The sequence below is a fragment of the Aethalodelphis obliquidens genome, unplaced genomic scaffold, assembly GCF_003676395.1.
Source record: "Aethalodelphis obliquidens isolate GAN/ISIS:26980383/991018 unplaced genomic scaffold, ASM367639v1 scaffold69, whole genome shotgun sequence".
Lineage (NCBI taxonomy): Eukaryota > Metazoa > Chordata > Mammalia > Artiodactyla > Delphinidae > Aethalodelphis > Aethalodelphis obliquidens.
Genome location: NW_020838013.1, coordinates 1,964,247 through 1,982,367, shown reverse-complemented (window position 1 = coordinate 1,982,367; position 18,121 = coordinate 1,964,247). Strand labels below are relative to the sequence as shown.

Below are 18,121 nucleotides of genomic sequence, written 5' to 3'. Positions count from 1 at the left end.
AGCAGGGGGTTTGCAAAGCCGAGGAGGGTCTTTGACTTCCCAAGAATCTCGTGGTCTCGCGCCCCACCAGGGCCAGGGGGTCATCTCTTTGGACCTCGGGGTGCTACTTTGGGTTTGCGCAGTCTGATCGGATAAGGAACAGTGCTGGGGTCCCCAAGGCTGAGCTGTGGCAGTGCAAGCACGTGGGCCCCCATGCACAACCCTGCTCGCCCCGGCCAGACCCCCTGCCCGAGCGGCCCCATCACTGTTCTCACCCCACTGCCATGTTGGGCCCCTCTTAGGTGCTTTCCTGAGTGGGCACTGTCCACCCATTTTACAGATAAGGAAAGTGAGGCTCAGAGAGGTGAAGAAACTGCCCCCTGCAATTTCTCTGCTGCCTCCCAGCTCCTGTCCAATGTGGGGGGTTATGGAGAGATGAGGGGGAGGTGGGCCAGCTCAGGGAAGGGGGGGCAGAAGCATCTCCCTCTCCGGAACTCACATACACACTCACGCACGCACGCACGCTCGTGCTGCCACTGGCAGGAATTCAGGCCCGGAAATAGCCATGTCACCTTCCGAGGCTGAGTCCCCGAAGTTGCTCTGCCTAGGACTGGGGAGGAGGTGACAGGAGGGGGCTGCAGTAACCAGGATTGTACAAGGCACGTGTGCGTGCACACGCCCTCCCACATGCACCCGCTCACATATGCACAGACACACATGCACACAGGATGGGAGGGACAAGCTTCAGATGTCACCATCCTGGCCTCCTGAGGGACCAGTAAAGGTTGGGCCTGATCCCGGCACCTTTCTTCTCCAGTTGTGCAATGAGACCCTTCACCCGGCCCTGCAGGAGTGCCGGTGGGGGGGTGGGGGGTGGGGGGGGCGGCATCTTCACTGAAGAGTGGGTGGCCGCCAGCTCCTGGCAATCGCTGGACCTTAGCCGGGGCTGCCTAGCACCCTCGCACCCAGAGCAGGGGCCGAGGTGTTGAGGGGGGACCCTTGGGGGTCTCTTTTATCCTTTAGTCCCCCCAGGAATCCAAGGTCCTTCTTTCAGACACCCGGGAATCTGGGAGCCTGGACTCGGCCTCCTCCAACTGCAGCAGCCATTCCCACCCTCTGCTCCAGCCTGGGCTGGAGGACCCTGTGTCCTCTTGCTTGGGAACTCAGCTCTGCCCCTTGCAAGTGCTGGGCTAATCCTCCCAGTGTGCTCCCAAGGGTGGAGGGATTAACGTGTCAACATATTTGCATTATAACAGGAGCGTCAGGGGCTTGGCTCTGAGAAGCCAGCAGCAGGGTGAGGAGCCAGACACCGCTGCTGCTGCATCTCCCAAATCCCTTGCGTGCACACCCCTTCCCACGCACCCAGCACCCTCCCCGGGCTGGTGCCCCACCGCCCCCGTGGGTGCTGCATGTCAGCCCCGACTCACCCTTGACCTTGGGAGACCCAGCCTTGGGGCTGGTGCACCTCAGGAGAGACACACACACACACACACACACACACACACACACACACACACACACACACACACACACAGAAGGGACCGGAAATAGCCCGGTCCATGCTGTCTCCTACTCCCAGCTCTGACCTGGGATCACCAGCCCCGTGCAGCCCCCCATTATTTACTTATGTGTTTATCTATTTATTCCCATCTCGTCCTAAAGGATTTGCACAGCTTACAGAAGTACAACCTAACAGGAGAGGATCAAGAGGAGGGAGTGGAGTGTGGTGGGAAAACCCAGCCTCCGAAGCAGACAGGCTCGGGTTCAAGTCCTGCTCTTCATTTACTTATTTTGCTCCGGGGTCACCTTGCCTCTCTGAGCCTCAGTTTCCTCACCTGGGAAATGCAGATAATAATGCCCACCCAGGGGGATGTTAAGGGGATGAAATGAGAAAACGCCAGGGGAGATTGAGCGAGTAGGTACTTGGCGCACGGGAGGTGCAAACAGCTCTTGGGTGCTTTCGTGGTTAGGAGAAGATGAAGGGAGAAGGAAGTCAGGGCAGGACAGGTGGGGGTGAAGAACTGTAGCAGGCACAGCACAGCCCATCTCCGAATCCTGGGGCCTTCTGGGTCCTGAACTGCAGGAAAGCGGTCTGGGCAGGAGTCTCAAACTTCTCGAATGCCAAGGTCCAGTAATTTCCCATGGATTCCTCTGAGGGCAACACCACCATCACCCCAACTGCCTCTCTTGGGGTGCCTAGAGCCTGCAGAGTGGAGAGGTCTGGGGTTCCAGGTTGGGGACTTCACCCTCACACCTAGTACCTGCACCCAGAGGTGGGGTCTTCAGCTCCTGGCCCGTGAGCCTCACCCCAAATCCGATCCCCCCTTCAGCCTTGAGCTCTGACTCCCGTGGCCCAGGTTCACTCTCCAGTACCAGCTCTTGGCCCCAGCCTGACCTTCAGCCCCTTGGCCCAGCCCCCAATTGCCCCCAGCCCCTTCACCATCATCATCACCTCCTCCAGGGGGACTTCCCAGCCTGCCCTGAGCATGGTCTGGCTTCTCCCCAGCCATCAACTGCTCCAGGCCCCCCGTCCTGTCTTCTGTGGTTTCCCCCAAATCCTCCTCCTCCTGGGGGCTCCAGGCCTGACAGCCAGGAGGGGCCCGGGGAGCCAGGCACAGGCCCCCTGATCCACAGGCCGGCCAGGCCACTCTAGGCATGCACAGAGCAGGCAGAGATTCCCCCCTGGCCCAGCCCAGGACGCTGGCGCTCACGTATTTTGTAATCCTGCCCTGGGAGGTGGCTGCCTACTCTGCGAGTGGCGAATTTGTTGACACAGCTGTGGGGACTGAATGCCTATTAGAAACACCCGGTGGGAAGCAGCACCCAGGAGAGAGCCTGGGGAGTCCAGTGCATAACGCCCCACCGCTGAACCCTCAGCTCCACCACCCAGCAGCTGCTGTTGTGAGTCGGGAGGATGGACCCATCCTCTCCCTGGCTCCATAGCTACTCTTGAAGGAGGCAGATGGGGAGAGGCATACGCCTGCCCAGCTCAGCTTGGGGCCTCAAGGGGGGGCGGTGCTGGGCGGCCAACTGCCTGTAGGAACAGGCTTCCGCCACCCCCTCACCGACTGGGTCCAAGTGGAGAAGGCTTTATGGGGCCAGAACAAACACCAGACACAGTCCATATCCTGAACAGTCCAGGCTCCAGGACCACCGTGCTATGATGCCGAGTGTGCCCGACGAGCGGGGATAAACTGAGGATAAACTGGTTCACGGTAACTGATGTTAAAAGAATTACAAAGTGTAGGCCTTTCAGAGGAAGTTGGTAGAGGGTCCCCTCGTTAAATAGACTCCAGTAATGTCAGTGTGGGGACTTCAGGAGAATGGGGGATTCCCCCCCCCCAATTCTCCCCTGCAGGCTGCGTGCTGTGGTCCCCAGCGGTGGCCATATGATGCCTCTTCACTTCCCTGCGCTGAGAGTTCTCCTGTCACTGTCTCCCTTAGGGCCACACCAGGGCTTCGTGAGCTCACCTAGCTGTAAAGCAACCCTAGGATCCACTGGACGGCCTCGGTGCCCTCTCCTGTTTCCTATTTGCTCTCTCTTGGTTCTGAGTGGTCCTCAGTAGTCTGGGTCTGTGCAGTGGGTGCATGGAGGAAGGAAGTTCTACAGGGAATGGTGAAACGGGGACACAGGAAAGGGCCCTTTTCTGTATCATAAATGTAACCCTTCCTTATCAAACAGTGTACAGGCACTGTACACTGTACACTGTACACTGTCTCCTAGTCAACCCTCACCACCTCCCTTTGACTCAGGTGCTTATTTGTGTCCCCATTTTACAGATGACAAACCTGAAGCTTCTTTTCAGGGTGATGAAAATGTTCTGGAATTAGATAGAAGCAGTGGTTGCACAACGTTGTGAATATATGAAAAACCACCGAATTCTACACTTTAAAAGGAGAATTTTTCTTTTTTTTAAGGCTCTAGGTGTGCGGGCTTCAGTAGTTGTGGTGTGTGGGCTCAGTAGTTGTGGCACACGGGCTTAGTTGCTCTGCGGCATGTGGGATCTTCCCAGACCAGGGCTTGAACCCCTGTCCCCTGCATTGGCAGGCGGATTCTTAACCACTGCGCCACCAGGGAAGCCCCTAAAAGGAGAATTTTATCTTACATGAATTATATATATATGTTTTAAGTGAGTTTGGCCCTTATAAAGAAGAAAGAAAAAATAAAAACAGGCTCAGAGAGGGGCAGGAACTTGCTCAAGGTCTCACGTGAACAAATAACACAGCTGGGGTTGGAACCCAGGTCGTTTTAACACTTCCCACAATACATCCCTGCTTCCCTCATTTATGACTGAAGACTAGCTTTAATCTTACCACTCCCTCACTCAAGAACTTTCAGTGGCTCCCTATTGCTCCTTCCATAGGCCCAAGAGCTCCTCCAGGCCTGGCTACACCTCCAGATAGAAGAGCCTTCTTCCTCCTCACCGCACTCCACATTCCCCCCCTCCCCCATCCACCGCCCACTCCTGCCTGTGCCCAGCCCACCCACTCCACCCATCCCTTTCCTCCAGGGGTCTCGGCTCCCATAGGCTTTGTTCAGGCCTGGGCCCTGACTCTGCCTCTCTGTCCAGCCCATCTCCCACCCAAGACCCGTCCATCTCTCCGTCCCCAGCCTCGCTGGACTGCTCTCCGTTCCACGACAGCTGAAGTTTCTCCCACCGCCCAGCCTTGGCGCTTGCCGGTCCCTCTGCTTGGGACACTTCTCATGTGCGACTCCCCCCACCTACCCTGGCTGACTCGTGCTCATCCCTTAGATCTTGGCTAAGACACCCGCTGCTCCCTGCACGTGCCCGCACAGCTGCCCCTCCTGCCTGTAAGTTCTAACTCCAAATCTGTCTCTCCCTTTAACCACAATCTCTCGGAGGGCAGACCCGGGTCTAATTCCCAGAGGCACCCACAGCGCCAGCGCTGGGGAGCACACAGCAAAGGTGGGAGAGCTCCTGCAGTCCTAAAGCACCACACGGGCAGCCCTTTGGGCGGGAGCAGGGAGAGGCCACAGGGCCTCCCCTGGACCCCCTCGCGCCCCCTCACAGTGGTCAGCAAGTCCTTTCAGAACCGACGGAATCCAACCACTTCTCTCTCGTCTATCTGTCCACCCGCCCACTCCCACCCTGCTCTAAGCTCCGCCTCTGCTTAGAGCCCACGATGGCCTCCTCCTGCCTGCCCCCCGCACAGCGGTCTGTCCACCGGCAGCCAGAGTGAGCCCCTGGGAAACTAAATCCCACCACGACTCTCCCTTTAGAACAAATCCAAGTTCTTTACCAGGGTCCACAAGGCCTCCACCTCCCCGCTCACCACACTCCGACACACTGGCTGCCTTTAGGCCCTGGATCCGGCCCAATCCCTCCCCACTCTGGGCTCTGCAGTTCCCTCCCTGGGCCTGCCTCCCATGCCCGCCTGTGCCGCAGCATGTCCTCCTCGGAGGGGCCTTCCTCCCCGCCATCGCCCCTCTGAAACCAGCTTTCCGATTTACCTGTGGCCTGTCTCCCCAGCTCGGTTACCTCCCTGAGGGCAGAGCCCCGCTCTCCCTTCTCTGCGGGGTCCCCCTGCCCAGATCAGGCCCCTCGAAGCTCTGTGCTCAGTAAATATCTGTAGGAGGATGGGTGACGGGCTCTCCCGCCGGGCCGTGGGCCGAGAAGCCTCCACAGCCTCGTGGCTTCCCCGCTAGCAGGAGCCGCGGGAACCGAGTGCGCCGGGCACATAGCCCCGGAGATGGGCAGTCCGTCCCGCGGCCACCCCGTGGGACCCTGTGGGGCACAGGGCCGCGCTCAGGCCGCTGCCCACCCAGACAGCTGCCCCTCCTGGGCATCCCTCCGACGCTGCCGTGGGAGGCTAAGGCAGAGTAACCAGATTAGCCTAAGCGGTTCCTCTTGTTTCCTGGTGTAATTGGATTGAGGCCATGTTTCGGTGCAGCTGCATTTAATATCGTAACTCCGAGGCCACCGGCCCCCTGAGAGCATTGGCGGATGGACATAGACAGGACTGGGCGGGGACTTCGGCCTAGAGAAGAAGCCAGGGGCAGGGGTCTCCCATCTCCCACCTGTGCGGAGGGCAAGCATGATGATCTCCAGTGTCGGGGGAGGCGGGCAATGTCCTTCTGAGCAAGGGACGCGGCCTGCTCTTCCAGCTTTTCTGGGCTGGGCAGGGGGCTGCGCACGAGGGAGAAAGCACTGGGTTGTCACCAGCACCCATGGGTGGGGGGTGCTCTGGACCGAGGGCAAGACTCTCGAAGGGGCAGGCCACTCCCAGATCTGATGCCAGACGGCCCAGGCCTGGGGTGTCGGGAGAGCCCCTGGGTCCCCGGCTGCTGAAGGACTGGGGAAGGAGGCCAGGCTGGGCCACAATGGGCTCATGGGAGGCCCTTGGCCAAGCAGCAGCCTTTCCAGGCTCCTAGGTGGCCAGAGACCCAGGCCGGCAGTGGGTTGGGGGGAATCCTCTGTAAAAAATGTCAGCCCAGTGCCAGGCGACCTTGAGATAATGGGCAGTGACACCAGCTGGACGCCCTCCAGACCTGGGCTTAAATGTTAGTGCCTCCAGAGACCGAGGGGGAGAGGTGGGTGTGTGCATGCCAGCGTGTCTGTCTGTGAGTCTGTGTGTGCCCATCCGTGTGTCCGGGCTGAGCATGTGTGTATGTGTGTTGGGGGCAAGGAGCCCCCGTGCCCCCCACCTTCCCATCTGCAGCCTGAAGCCCAGCCATGTCTCCACAAATGCCCGTCAGCGCCTGGATCCTGAGGCGAGGCTGATGGGTGTTTAAAAACCAAGAAGCTGGGCTTCCCTGGTGGCGCAGCGGGTGAGAGGCCGCCTGCCGATGCAGGGGACGCGGGTTCGTGCCCCGGTCCGGGAAGATCCCACGTGTCGCGGAACGGCTGGGCCCGTGAGCCATGGCCGCTGAGCCTGCGCGTCCGGAGCCTGTGCTCCGCAGCGGGAGAGGCCACAGCAGTGAGAGGCCCGTATACCGCAAAAAAAAAAACCAAGAAGCTAAACGACAAAATTGAGAACAGGGCACAGCTGGGGAGAGAGGGCAGGGCGGCCTTGTCACAGGGTCCTTGATTCCCAGACACCCCGGCCCCAGGCACAGCCCCAGTGCCACCTGACGTGGACACTTCCAGTTGTTTCCCAGCGGGGGCACCTGTTGGGCAGATGAATCACTTGGCCTGGTGTGGCTGGTGCCTGTCCAGCTGGTTCCTCCTGGAGGCTCAGGCCCATCTCTGAAGACCTCAGGCACAGAGCAGCTTCCCCCTCATCAATGAGAGGGGGCTGAAGCCCACCAGGGGCTGGGGAGTCACCCCAGGGTCGAGGGCACTGGCTGGGGTCTGTGGACCCCTCACTGGGCCGCATCCCCCTCCCTCACTCCCACCGCTGCTCCCCACGGCTGGAGGGCCTGGCAACAGCTCCCATCCATCACTCGGCCCTATTTTTGGGAGGTGATAACCCAGCTGTGAAAATTCACTCCAGGCAGATCCCTTCCACGTGAGGGAGTCTTAGCCCCAAGCCGAGGAGATGAGTGGGGGCGGGAGTATGAGAAGGAGAGGAATGGTGGAAGGGGCAGTTGGAGAGGAGACCCTCTGGCTGGTTTGTGGTTTGTGGCTTGCATCAGGCACCTGGCAGAGGGCACGGGGCAGCTCTGCCAAGCTGTGGGGCTGGGGGGCGGGTCCTGGCCTGGTCTCCTGGGGCAGCCCACTGAGTACGAGGGCTGGGAGTCCAGAGCCTGGGTCCTATCTTGGCTTTCTCAATAACAAGAGCCTGCTGCTCTGAAACTCAGTTTCCCCTCTGTAAAGTGGCTGTAATCTCACATTACAGCCTGGCTCTCACCCCCCCAGGGTCCTTTCTACCTCTTCTTTGTAGGGCTGGCAGATAAAGTATAGGAAACCCACTTAAATGTGTATTTCAGACAAACAACCAATACTTTTTTGGTATAAGTCCCAAAGATCACTTGGGGTATACTTAATACTACAAAAATTATTGGTTATTTCTCCAAAATTCAAATTTAATTGGGCATCTGGTTGTTTTTTTTTTTAATTTATTTATTGTATTTATTTTTGACTGCGTTGCATCTTCGTTGCTGTGCGCGGGCTTTAGTTGCAGCGAGTGGGTCTTCGTTGCGGTGCGTGGGCTTCTTATTGCGGTGACTTCTCTTGTTGTGGAGCATGGGCTCTAGGCACGTGGGCTTCAGTAGTTGTGGTGCCTGGGCTCAGTAGTTGTGGCTCGCGGGCTCTAGAGCACAGGCTCAGTAGTTGTGGCACATGGGCTTAGTTGCTCCATGGCATGTGGGATCTTCCCGGACCAGGGCTTGAACCCATGTTCCCTGCATTGGCAGGCGGATTCTTAACCACTGAGCCACCAGGGAAGCCCCGGGCATCTGGCATTTTTATTTGCTAAATCTGAACTCTATTTCGTTGGATCAAGTCTCTCTCCACCCCTCTGCCTGAGCAAGTCCAGCTGCTAAAGGGGGAGTGGCCAATAGGTATTTGCTCCATCCTGGCTGCACTGCACCCCTGGGTCCTGGCCCCTCTCACCGCTTGGGTGCTCTGGTGCCACAAACCACCCAAGTCATCCCAGTGTTTGCTGGGACCAGACCTCCAGCTCCTGAAGTCGGGGTTGGGGGCCCGCATTCTCCTGGCTGTGTGACCTTAGGTGATTTCACATCCCTCCCTGTACCTCAGCTTCCTCCTCTGGAAAATGGGGATAATAGTGTCCACCATATAAGGCTGCTGTGAGGATTAAATGAGCTGATACTGGCTGAAAGTTTAGAGCGGTGACATGAAAGTCGGCCATCTCTAGATCCTAAGTGCCTGCACAGAGCCCAGTGCAGAGGACGTTCATTCATTCATTCATTCACCCAGAGCATAAGGCCGGCCTGTGATATGCCAGGCACTGTTCTGGGCTCTGGAGACAGATCAGGGATCTGAGCACTAGGCTGCCCTGGGCACCCAGGGAGCCTCCAGACCTGTCCTAACCTCAGAGCTGCTGAACCAGGGTGCAGTGAGGGGGGTCTTTGACCCAGGAGGTGGGAGGTCTGGAGGTACCTCAGTGGGGAGGCCTATGAGGGGTCAGAGGGCTTTGCTTGGGAAGTAGAAACCTGCAGGGTGATATGCAGCGGGGCACAGAGCATGGGGCATGGCTCATTTGAAGAGCAAAGGGAGAGAGGGGCAGGGCGGGCAGGGGGGGGAGAGCTGGGAAGGTTGCTGGGGCCAGAGGTAGAGGCCCTCCATGGTCTCACCAGGACCCAGGCCAAGGCAGGTGACTGGCAGGGTAAGACTGTGTTTTAGGGAGATGCCTCTGGTTGCGGGGAGCGGAGGCACCAGTGAGGAGGCAGCAGAAAGGAGTGAGAACAACGGGGAGCGGGACCTCTGGGCTGTTCCCTCCAGCTTCCCTTCACCCCAGGGCCAGGTTCGGGGTCTCCCCTCCCTCTCCTCAGGAGCTGTGTAGATTGTCACTTCAAATGAGGAGGGAACAGGACAAGAATCCAGCCACCGAGGGGAGGGTCAGCAGGGCCAGGTAATCTATCCACCTCTGCCTGAGCCTCGGTTTGAGACTGTGTGGGGCTGGGCCACCTACCAGCTGGGTGGCTTTGGACAAGTTACTTAGCCTCTCTGAGCCTCAGTTTCCCCATCTGTAAAATGGGAATAATAGTGGATTGTGATAAGTCTCCAAAGAAGCAAAGCGTTTAGAGTGCCAGGCTTTAGATGGTGCCCAGGGAGTGGTTCAGACCCAGGAGGGCCACCCCCGGGCAGGGCCAGTTCTATCCAGATGGGGTGATGACAGGTCATCAGGAGAGCGGGGCCAAGTAGGTCCCAGCCTGTCTAGATGTGGCCCAGGATTCCCGGGGAAGGTCCTCATAAGCCACCCTGTGGGGGCAGCCTTACCTCCCATCTTCTCCAAGTAGAAGAAAGAGGCCCAGAGAAGATAAAGTGCTTCCTGGGGCCATAATGGAGACCAGGCTTCCTCAAGTCCAGCATGCCCGGGTCCTCACACCCTTCCTGTCCTTCAGGTGGCTGGGGCAGGGTCTTGGATCCCAGCCCTCCCTTTTCAGCCCTGGGGAAGTCAGGAGGCCAACTGATTTGATAGGGAACAACCCGTTTGGCCCCAGAGTGGCATCTCCTTGACCGAGCAGGAGACTCCCAGATGGAAAGGGTATGCTCAGGATCCCAAAATGAGGTCAGAGATCACTGGGGCAACCAGAGCCTTCCCCACCCCAAGCTCCAAGAGCTTGGAACTTGGAGATTTGATAATCTGCTTGCTGCGAGTAAAGCGCTGAGCTCAAGAACCCCAGGCAGCAGCTCAGGGGCCCACAGGGCTGATTAATGGTGTCTGGCTCCTGGGAAAAAGGGGGTCTATCTGGATGCGCTGGAAAGGTGTGGGCTGTCCCTCGAGGAGAGCCTGGTTCAGTGATGGGAGAAGGGCTACAATGGAGGGCATGCAGAGAAGGAGGCTGAAGGCACAGAGGGGGATTGCTTATCCACCCTGTATTTGCTGTGTGACCTTGGACCAGAAACTCAACCTCTCTGAGCTTGCTTCCTCCTCTATAGCATAAAGACAAGTCCTCCCTCCCAAGGTTGCTCTGAGAGTCACATGGGATCCAGGGTGGGGGAACCCACTAGGGTTCAGCACAGAAAGCTGTGGTCACAAACCTCAGAGGTAAGAGGGCAGGGGTCAGGAAAGTTCTCCCAGAGCTGGGGCCTTGAAGGATGCATAGGCATTCAGGAGGTAGAAGAGTTGAGGGAACCTCCTTCATAAGCCTTACCCCCCGGTAGAGACAGGAAAGAACCCCACAAACAGGCTTCAGAGGCCTTGGGGAAGCCCTTCCTTTCTCCGTGCCTCAGTTTCCCCATCATAAAAGGAGACCATTGCCCTGAGCCAGCCTCATGTCTAGTTGTGACATTCTAGATGACTCCTCCCTGGGGGAAGGCAGGACTGGAGTGAGGAGGGTGTACCCCCCAACATCCCTCTGACCGGCTAGGCTGACAGGTCACCCGTGGTGCAGACGGCTGGGGGTGTGGTTGGCAAGATGCCTCCCCTCTCCCTCGTGCCTGGGCCTCCTCGGCACCCCCAGTGGCCAGAGCCCCAGCTTCCCTCCCCTGCACTCTTGGTCCAGCCAGGCCTCCAGCCGCACAGCCCGGAGTCCCAGCTGCGGCTCTGGCCCCTGCAAGCCTCCTGGGGCTGTGGGGCCTCCCTGCCCTGAGTCCAGCCGGACACCACCTTCTCCGCGGGGAGCTGCACTGTTTACCCTGCAGAGGCTCAGCCTTTACTCTCCGAGGAGTGCGTTTAGGAGGCGAGAACCCACGCGCACATGCACACTCCCACACCATCTGACGCGCCAGACCACACAGGCTCCCGGCCCAGCTGCAGGTGTGCAGCCCCAGCGCCGTCTGCGGGCTGCGCCTCCTGAACTGGGGCCGGAGCTGGGCGGCCTCGGGACAGCAGGAAACTGGCACTAACTTTGAATTAATAAGTTAACAAGTGCCACATATGACCTCAGTCAGTCCTTCCCTAAACCTCCCAGCTTCATTCTGTCCATCTTACGGATGCCCAAACTGAGGTTCTGGGCAGCTAAGTAACCTGTCCAGAGCAGAAGCTGGAATATGGCAAGTGGGGTTCAAAGGCAGACCTGTGGGACCTGGAGTCTGGTGCTGGCTGCCTCAGAAAGGAGGGAGGATGGGCATAGGGCAGCAGAGACCACAGGACAACGGCCAGGGGACAGCATGTTGGTCACAACCGGACACCATGTGCACAGAATTAGGCAGCCCTGGTGGTCTGAGCATGGTGCCCCATGGCCCTCAGGACCTTGCGGTGGGGGAGGGCGGGTCTCTGGCCCCCTCCCCTGAATATGGCCCAGCATCCTCTGAGCTGCCGGCATCCTTCCTCTGGCCTGCCAGCTCCACCTCTGGCTGACCACGGGTGGGGCTCCACACCTCCCTGGGCCACAGGACCCCCTCATAAAATGGGGCAGTTGGAGCAGATCGGGGGTCCTCACTTTCAGAGAGCTCACCTTGAGAATCTGATCCTGTTCCTGGAATACGAACCTCCTCCCCCAGACATTCAGGTTTACAAGGGCTTCTTAGGGCTCACAGACCCTCAAAAGGCCAGATGAGGGACCCCGGGGCCACACGTGGGGTGAAGCTTCAACAGGAAGCAAGGGAGAAAGGAACCCTAGATTCCGCGGGAGCAGTTACCTCTTCCTGCGCTCCTAGTGCTTTAGAAACCTGCACTCATTTCATCCTCAGAACAAGCCTATAACCAGGGTGGGGGGTGCTCTTTATCACCCATCTTATGGTTGTGGAGACTAAGGCACAGAAAGGTGAGGCAGCGTGTCAGGGCCACACAGCGGGAAGCGGCACGGCTGCTATTTTAACCCAGCATCTGGGCATTTAACCACTGGCTTGATTTGCATGGTGGGTTCAGAGTGTGTGATTTATTATTATGCTTCATGACTTACAGAGATGCCACGTGTATTTTTTGTATTTATCTGATGTTATGTCACTATTTTAATTAAAAACAAAAGAGCTGGATCAGCTGACCTCCTAATTTTAGCTTCTGGGATTCCTGCACTTTTGGCTTCCAAAGCCTCCTCCCGATGCAGCCCCCAAAAGGCGACTGTCCTAGGCCCGCCTCCCCGGGGCCCAGCCCAGCAATGGGGGCGGGATCAGCCTCTCCATGCCAGGGCAGCGGGAGGAGGATGTGAGGCCCTGCGCCCCATCCCTACCCCCCGAGGCCCCAGCTGCTTGCCCCCTCCTCTGGCTCCCACGTGGCGGGGCAGGGCCACGCGGGTTATGAGTTCAGCAGTCGATTCGGGCTCGCATCATCCTGTCTGCCGGGAGGATTTACTGCGCTGTCGGTCAATAGTGCGCTTGTTTTGTCATCGACCTGCCGGCGCAGCGCAGGAGACGGCTCGTCCCCCTCGGCCGCTCAGGCCTCTCCAGGCTGCGGAGCCTGGAGCTGGAAGCACCACTGGGCGGGTTGGGGGGCTCCTTGTGACCCCCCGCCAGGCCTCCTGCCACTCCCAGCCCCTGTGCACAGCCTGGCCTGGTGAGTCCTGACTCAGGGTCCCTCACAGGCCCAGTCTCCTGCCTCACCTGATGCTGGGGCCTCCTGCTTGACAAAGGGCCCTGGTCTCGTGCAGACCCCACAACCACTTCACAGATGGGGAAGCTGAGGCCCAGAGAGGTGCAATGGCACAAGCTGTACCTGGAGGAGTTTCCAGGAACAGGTCCCCTCGTCTAGGGAAGCCCCCAGGTTGGTCCCAGCCCAGTCCAGGAGCAGGGGCCACCTGGCAAGCTGGCAAAGGGACTCTGTCCTTGGCCTCAGCCCGGCCCCAGCTGTACCAGGTTACAAGGAAAGGTAGACACTGGGTCTCTGTCCATGACCTTCACTCACGCATTCATTCAACACATATTGCCAGATTGCTGCTCTGTGCGGGGCCCCAGGAACCCCGGGTGCCCCGCACAGCCCCGCACTGGGCAGAAATTGAGGGCTGGTGCTAACAGGGGGCTCAGGAGGGCTGGAAGGCTGCTTTCAGCAGAGCAAAGTCCTGGTGTCCCACACGGGAGCACAGAGAGAACAGAGAGATGAGTATGGCCAGCACGGGAAATGTGAAGGTTTGATGAACTTGGGAGCAATGAATAAAGACAGCCCCTCCTCAGTTTACTTAACCAACCCCCGGAGGATGCGGACCCCCGAGCATCCCCTTCCCCGATAGTGTCCCAGACGGGCCCCTGGCCTCACTCTTCCTTCCTTCTCTCCCCGCTTCCAAAATGGGAAAGAGCAAAAAAACTATTATTGTTCACGCCTCATCTCCCACCAAAGTTATTAAATTTCACTCCACGAACAAAAAAATCCATTTTTATTGTAGCGGGAGGAGCGGGCAGCAGTTTGCTGTTTTACGTTTTTATTTGTCAAAGTCCTGTTAAATCTGCCCCGATCAGCTGGGCGGCCCCATGGCCCCAGCAGGCCCGGGTTAGTTACGGTGTTTCCTTCTCCACCACTGTGGCAGCAGCCCTTCCCCCGAGTGGCAGGCGGGGCTGGGTCCCGCTGGCCCTGCCCCTGGCTCTCGGGTGACCCTCCATTCACCTGCAAGGAGTGTGGGGAAGCTTCCCGACAGCCGAGGCCCAGCCCTGCCATTTCATAGGAGACGAAACTCAAGCTCAGAAAGGTTCCGGGGCTTGCCCAAGGCCGGGAGAATCCTAACCCTTAGTTGCAGCTCTGTGGACCTGGCCTGGCCTCCTTGGAGGGGACACGCTGGGCTCTGATCACGGGTCCCGGTCACCTCACTTGGTTCAGCAGGAATTCAGTTCCCACCTCTGTCACCCACCAGCTGTGTGGCCCTGAGCACACGACCTGGCATCTCGGGCCCTCAGCTGCCACATCTGCAGAAGGGGTATCATAATAGCATCTCCTGCCTAAGGCCGCCATGAAGACCAAGATGCGGGGAGCACTTAGCACAGAGCTTGGGACCTGCCAACAGCTCTCATCACCACCGTCCCCCAGCCCCCCAGCTTCCAACAGGTCCGCTGGACCCCCTGCTCTGCTCCCCTGCAGAGGGACACGGATCCGGCGCCCGGGGGTCGGGGAAGCACATGCCTGCATAGCTGAGGCCTGAGATGGGCGCCCGAGATAAATCGTCATCATGGCTATTTTTTCTCCCGAAACCATTTGCTAAAGACTTAATGACTGTCAATAAGTAGCCTGTTGCATCAGCAGCACTGCCCGCTCGCAGAGGTTTCCCGGTGAAGCATTTAGGTGACGCAGCTGCCCAGGCCAGGCTCGGGAGTGTCACTGCGCCCCCTCCCACGTGAACACGCCGCTCTGCCTGTGTCCCTGCAGGGAGGGGACAGGCCTCCCCCTGCCCAGGATGGGGCCCAGCCATTGCAGGGCAGAGCCAGCAGCCCCGCCCCCCCCACAACTGGCCCCACATCTGGGAGGACTGCTGGGCGGGGAGAGCCCCCCACCCCCCCTCCCAGGCTTCTAGTGGCCGGGCTGACCTGAGAACCATCCCCTCCTCGAGCTGGCCCGGGAGGCCACCCGCCCCACCAGGCGCAGACAGCTGACAGGCTGCACCTCAGCCAGGCCTGGCTGTGCTTTTCCCCTCCTGGTTCAGAGCTGTCTCGGGTGTCAGATGGGCTGTGATTCCAGGTGAAGACATCCCCGTGCCCCCCTCAACACACACGCACACACACCAGTGCCTTCCTGCTCTCCCTCCCTCCACCTCTCTCCACCACCCTGCCATCAAAAGCTGGGGGTGGGGTCTCCCGCATTCTCACGCCCCCCACCCCCGCTCCCTTCTCCCGGGCTCGTCTCCTGCCCCGCCCTCCCTCACCCCTCCCTGCGCTGCTCGCTGGGGCTTCCCTCTTCTTTTCCCTCCCAGACTGATTAGCTCACGGCGCTATCCAGAAAGGCAGCTCCAGATAATGTCCCAGTGCTGCCTGTCGGCACCTGGGGCCGCTCCAGCCTGGGAAAACGGGGTGGTTACGTGGGTGGCCATCTCCCGCCAAGTCCCCTACAGTCCTGACAACCTCCAGCTAAGCCCAGAGGCTGACCCTGGCCAGGCTGGGAGGGCTCCTTGGGAGTATAGGTCCACAGTGGGGGTGGGCATGCCCACAGGGCTGCAGCCGGGACCTGAGCACTGGGCTGGCAGCCAGCCCAGCCCCAGCGTCTCTGCCCTCAGCAGGGAGAGAAAGAGACACAGACAGAGAAGTGAAGTCAGGACCCTGCATGCTGGCTGGAAGAAATGGAGGCAAAAGCCGCTCGGCGTGTGGAGCCCTTCCCATTCCTGCCTGTACCTCCCTGGCCTCAGTTTACTTGTCAATCAAATGGGAATGCTGGCCTTGCCGGCTTTGCGGGGCGCTCTACGATTCACTCAGCAGTAAATATGTGCGATAGTGATAAAAACCATCATCATCCTAGGACCTCATGCTTATGGCAGGCTCCACTCTGCCCCAGGCCTTAACATGCCCAATCTCCCTTATTTCTTTTTCTTTTTAAATTATTTTTGGCTGTATTGGGTCTTCGTTGCTGCACGCAGGCTTTCTCTAGTTGCGGCGAGCGGGGGCTACTCTTCGTTGCGGTGCGCGGGCTTCTCATCGCGGTGGCTTCTCTTGTTGCGGAGCACGGGCTCTAGGCATGCGGCCTTCAGTAGTTGTGGCACACGGGCTTCAGTAGTTGCAACGCACGGGCTTAGCTGCTCCGCAGTGTGTGGGATCTTCCCGGACCAGGGCTCGAACCCGTGTCCCCTGCATTGGCAGGCGGATTCTTAACCACTGCGCCACCAAGGAAGCCCCTCCCTTATTTCTTGATGCCAGCTGGCAACACACGTGTGGTGAGCACCTCCACTGTATAACAGCTGGGGCACGCCAAAAGCCGGGCCAGAGGCAGGGAGCAAGCCAGTCAGTGTCTCTGCCAGGGCTGGTAGGTGTGAAGTGTCCTCCAGGGTGAAAGGGTGCGCCAGGCGGGTGCTGGGTGTGGTTGGGGCCACCTTGCCCCCAGCTCCCCAATGCCTGGTACAGAAGGGGTTTCTGGCACTGCCTGGAGGTGCCACGTCACCTGAACAGAAGGCGGAGCCCTTGCCAACGCTCCCCTCACGTGACTCCTGCCAATTCAAACGCTGTATCTCAATGCTGTTAATTTATATTTTGATTCGACTTTCTTCATTTTAACTTCGCACGACTCTGGTTTGAGAATCGTTTTAATGTATTTATCCGTGAGGCAATTTGTTAAATAACCCCCAGGACTTGGTGGTTTTCCGTTCTGAGCTTTTATGGCAAGGATGTTTTCAATTAAATTAGTTGTCAGGGTCCCTGAGTGCATTGTAACGGGGATGAGTTCACTGCCAGCCCACTGAAAGTCAAGGGAACGTCGGCTGAATGGATGGGAGCAGGAAGTGCGCCGCTCAGCTCCTCCCGGACCCCCTTGGTGCCCATTTTGGGAGCGCGGGAGTGGCAAGCCACCTGCAGGCTGGAAGGCCAACAGCTCTGGAGCCAGCCCCGATTCCCAGGCGGGGCCATGCCTGCCAGGCCCCTGAGGGCTGACTGTGTCTGATGCCTCCGATGCCGCAGGCTGGGGCAGCTCCTTCCCTGGGCTCCCTGCTCTGGGGACACCAGGTGGTGTGTGTGCAGGAGCCACAGGCCCGTCTGTGCCCTCACCCCCTGAGGGCAGCAGGGAGCCAGAGCCTGGTCTCTGCTTTGGGTCCGTGAGTCCCAGGGAGAACTGCTGGGGATTTGGGGTAGGGGGTTGAGGTCGGTCCTCCCGTGTTCTGTAACCTGAACCGGCGTCTGTGTCGGCTGTCACCTGGTCTGGGGGCATGATTTGCGAGCCGAAAGGTACAGGTATTGAATCTATATTTCATTTTCACATCAGTGGCTGCTATTTGCCTGATAATGGACTCTCCCTCACGGCTCTCCCAGGGGAGACTGAAGCAGCGGGGAGGAGGCCAGGTGTCCTGCTTGCAACGCTTCTGTGCCCATCGGGTCGGCGGGTGCCCCGAGCAAGGCTCTCCCCTCCCACCTCCTGGAGCTACATGCTCCTACGGGTGGGCATGCTGGCCTCCTACCCCCGCCGTCCTGCCCGCCTGACTCCCAGCAACCCTCAACCAAGCCATTCCCTGCTTGTGAGGAAAGGAGACACTTCCATTCTGCCCTTTAATCCTCACATACCCTGGGGAGCTGCCAGCCCCTGGCAAATGGACCGGGACACTGGTCACTGAGAGTCACTGGAAACCTCACTGGTCTCCCCAGGGTCCGCCAGCCCGGGGGAGGAGGGCCGGGACGCTGGTCACTGAGAGTCACTGGAAACCTCACTGGTCTCCCCAGGGTCCGCCAGCCCGGGGGAGGAGGGCCGGGACGCTGGTGGTGCTTTGGCACCTCCTCCGCAGCACCTGGCAGGGGCCCGACACAGCAGGTGTTCCGTACAGAGCCGCCCTGTGCACGGGGAGAGCGGGGCACCCTGGTTATCAGTGTGGGCGCTGCCGCTGGATGCCTGGGTCCAAATCCTGGCTCTGCTGCTCTCCAACTGTGTGATCTTAGGCCGTTTGCTTGCCGGTCAAGCAGCCCTTCTGTAAGACGGGTCCTCAGAGGAGCACCGTGAGGATGGGGTGGGTCAGAGCGCTCAGAGCACCTGGAAGCAGTAAGCTTCACCATGTGCCCACCCTGGA

At 59.1% G+C, this 18,121-nt stretch overlaps 1 protein-coding gene across 3 annotated transcripts in view; it reads left to right on the top strand.

The window, feature by feature from the left end:
- MACROD1 (mono-ADP ribosylhydrolase 1) overlaps positions 1-18,121 on the top strand; it is a 152,318-nt gene that overhangs the window by 70,694 nt on the left and 63,503 nt on the right. The window lies entirely within an intron of this gene.